The sequence below is a fragment of the Colias philodice genome, chromosome 5, assembly GCF_061535455.1.
Source record: "Colias philodice isolate Cphi_HAF_F1 chromosome 5, ilColPhil1 Martin Lab GWU primary, whole genome shotgun sequence".
Lineage (NCBI taxonomy): Eukaryota > Metazoa > Arthropoda > Insecta > Lepidoptera > Pieridae > Colias > Colias philodice.
Window position 1 is genome coordinate 5,550,746 of NC_143090.1, and position 4,453 is coordinate 5,555,198.

Here is a 4,453-nt window from a genome sequence, read left to right on the forward strand (position 1 = left end):
TAAATACCTACGCAACTTCGCTTTCTGCTATGAATAATCTCAAATTTAAATGAATGTTAATTATGACGAGATTCAACTTTAAGTAGATACATAAAAGATTGATGCTAAGTAACAATTCTAAATTTCTCGCTTCCTTAAGCCTAAAAACCACTTAGGTATATTTAAAATATTCAGATTGTTACAAAATTTTAAAATTTTCGTAACTTAGAGATCCTACAATATTTATCTATACAGAATATTTCGTAGCTTTCTCAAATGTTCAATAAAGCAATGTTGCAGTTCACATAATATAATTTTTCCTTTAAACTTACAGCAAGTTATTATCGACCATTGATTGTTTACAGGTAGAGCAAACGCAACGGTCTTCACAAACATAAACTTATCATCCGCCCAGCCACATTATTGAAATCTGTAATAACTAAGGAACAATAAAAGCATCAAACATCTTAACACTTAACAAATTAGAGCATTAATTTCTAAACGAAAGCATTGAAAGCGTAGTGTAAATATGAGCGTGTTGGCACATCAGCGTGAACTCAATGTGAACGCAGCAGGTGCCGGCGCGTATTAAGACAACCGTGTCTTAACTTTGTCGGAATTCACGATAATGGCAAATTTACATTGAATACTATAATAGTATTTATCATAGCTATTTGAACTTTGATTTGTGTGTAATTTATTTAGTATTTTATAAATTTTCTTTTATTTTGAATGATGGAATAGGGGATAATAATGTTACGTTTAAATTGCTTTAATGAGTTTATATAAAAAAAAATCCTTTTAAAGTTATATATTTGCAAGAATTGTAGTCACTGTGTAGTAAAAGTTTATGTATTAATGTGTTGTTATCTCTTAGTAATATGGATATTATGTTAACTTAATTTAATAATCAAATATTATGTGTGGCCGATATAAAACGATTTTAGTCAAAGGACAAAAAATAATTTGATTGCAAAAAATATTCCAATAAAAATGTCTCTTTTACTATTTAATCGACCGAACAATAACGTTTTATTTGTGCTCTTGCTAATAACGTATTTTCCTTAAAAGGTAAAAAGATTGGAATTTGCTACCAAAGCGAGTCGCTTATTGCAAATGTTATTTTTAATATAAGTTTAATGTGCTGTACTTATCATATCATTGAATAAGTTTAGAACTCTCCATGGTAATGTGATCACGTAAAGTTTGTTGCGAAGCGTTACTCGCTGAGAATATGGCAGGTGATAACTTCACTTGAAATAATGACACGCTTATGCTTAATACTTTAATATAAGTTCAGATATTTTGGTTTGGATGAACATCTGTTTCGGTAATGTTGGTCACAATAAATCTCACGGATTCAAAGATTTTGAATATAACGCAGAATAATAATACATTGATCCTACGTTATTCGACAGGACCTTTTTTGTAAATTGATTTTAGTATATTTTAATAAGCTCAAATTTTATATACATTGTAGTTGCGTTTAATCCGGTATACCTATAATTCTATTTAGTTTTATTAAAATGTCGTACGAGTTTTTCCGCAATCTTGCCTCGGAAAATCTAATAAAATTTTCATGGAGGCACTTGAAAGAATTGTTTGTGGCTACTTTATTTTGATATTAACAAGATAAGTATGATTAAGATGCTTTATTCTGGTATTATTACTTTCAGGAATCAATAATGGAATGAAAATATTTAATTTAATAACAGTAATAATTGATAAATTTTATCCAATACAATTTCACTGGGTTTCCAATTACCTGTTATAATGTGAATTTTATTTGCGAGTATTACGAGGAAATGACCTGTAAATTCTATGGCGCAATATCATTATAATATTTTCCTGACATTTCCAATAGTAGGGGAGCCCAAGAGGGGATTTTGGGATTTACTCGAGCGCGTCAGATTACTATAAGGGACGGTACCTTAGCTATTCATTAGTACCTCTAGTCAATATGAGCAGTTATGGTTGGTGGGTGCGCTCAGGGGCCCCGCTGGAAAATTTGAATAATCCATAATTTCCTAAGGTTGAGCTCGAATCGTCAGATTAGCGAAATGGGGACTTCTTATATTGTAATTAACCCCCCCATATATTAATCTGACGCGCTCGAATAATATTACTTAAATTTTTTACCCTTTCTTCATAGTGATTAAATCGCCACTTAAATCGTCAGATTAACGTATACTTTTTTTCAGTGACGTCCTGGAGCATGCAAAATATCAATATCTAACGCGCTTGAGTATTTCCAAGCCAATTTTTTTCTTTTTTAAATTAAAAAAAATCAAAAAACCCTTCCCCACCGCTAAAAGTGAAAACATAGGACCTTTTTTTCTCGCTATGGTCTAATCTACCAATTCTAATAGGTTCCCGTGACGCTCGAGTAAATCCACATTTAGCATCCTGGGCTCCCCTACTACAAGAACAAACATGTGAAGAATTTACTAGTCCATGATCTAGTTTTATGGAAAAATACTTATTAAGGCAAATAATTTTAATTATGATGACTTTAATTTCTTAAGTTGTCTTAACCACGATCTTTTATTTAATTAAGTATTTTTCTTAAATATATAATAAATTGTTTTAGTTTCAAACATGAAGCTTTCTATATAAGTTTGTAATCACAAACTAGCCAGTGATATTCGAGGCTTCCGACTGCATGTTGTGATTTGATCGGTGGAATGTTGGAGAGCTACGTTTTAGTTACGTAGATATCCGTAGAGAAAAACAACATTATATTTTATACTTCAGTTAACCTTTTCACTACTTGGCCGCATGATTTTCAAGCATGTAAGGTCACTTAAGTCCCCTCTTAAAAAATCTTATATGCGCACGTGTAGGTTGGCTTATTTTTATTTCACCAGCAAAAAGATTCAATAATCTATAAATATAAAATAAAACGCTTACATTTACGACATTTCATTTTAATTAACTAAGTTCCAATCACTTATCAATATTTGGTTACATTTATATCACCCTAACTCGTAATAAATGAAAATCAACATGCTATTCGAACTTATCACTTGATTGTTTGTAAATATATCAAATAAAACAATCGTTACATTAGCGAACATTGTTTGTGATTGCACGAACAGAAATATACATTAGGATAATATCACGTTATTAGACTCCGAAGCTAACGAGATTAATAAGATTTGCGTCAATATGAACGTTCCAGCGCCGTAGACAGTTAACTAGTTGTATCACAAGGACTTGCTGGCAATTGATCTAATGGAGTATTTGTAAACAATGTGCCAAGTTTCTGTAATATTAATTAATAGTTTTGATGTGTAATACAGCATTTGTTGACATGTTGTATTGTGTACGTTTGCTTAAACTATACTGAAAAAATGTAATTAAATGACATGATCTATCTAATATCTAATATATATGTATATTATAAAGGCGAAAGTTTGTAAGGATGTATGGATGTATGGATGTATGGATGTATGGATGGATGTTTGTTACTCTTTCATGTAAAAACTACTGAACCGATTACAATGAAATTTAGCACAGGGTAACTTGGATTAACACATAGGATAGTTTTTATCCCGGAAATCCCACGGGAACGGGAACTATGCGGGTTTTCCTTTGCAAACGCGGGCGAAGCCGCAGGCGGAAATCTAGTATTTTAATAATCTGATAGTTTACTAGCTTGTTTTCATTTCATTCGTAAAAAATAGCGCGTTTTGAGTTAAATCGTAACATACAAACTGACATAAAATCATTCCTAATACCTAGTGTTGATGAACATGCCTGGATACATTTTAAGTATAAAGCATACTTATTACTTAACTAATATTTTTTACACCTAATACAGAAAAATTTAAATAATAGAATATGAGAATATGTAGGTATAATATTGCATACCTACGGAACCTTATATATGAATGATTACACATCGAATCCTATCTTTTCGTAAATCTTTTTATCAGGACATATTCCATATTATTGTATAGGTATTACTAAATAAATAGGACTGAAAGACGATAAGCGCGGACAGAAAGCGGGTTGGTTATATAGAGGATCCGTCGCATTTAAGCCTCGGGAACCCTTTTTTCCTGCTTCGCAAATCGTCGGAGATTAAGCTTTGAAGAGTTCACACCTTTTCGCCAATTTTTTTTTGCAAAACACCAGGTAAATACTTTCATACGATTTTTTTTTCAAAGGCCTTTCAAATTTAATTTATATATATTACGATTCCTATCGTTGTGTAGCAATGAAAGAAAAACAAAAGAATGAAAAATAATACGCCATTTATTTAATAACCTTATTTAAGAAAAAAACCCTCCAAGACAAAGGGATTGATAAAAGCGGGAGTGGCATTATTGTGTTACTCTTTGACGCGAAATAAAATATTGCATTGTAAACATTTAGAGAAAATCTTTTTACACGCGGCGAAGAGAACGTTAAAGTTTGTTCGTTTCAAATTCAATATATTATGGTGAGCGTGCTCCCGCTCAGCCGACAC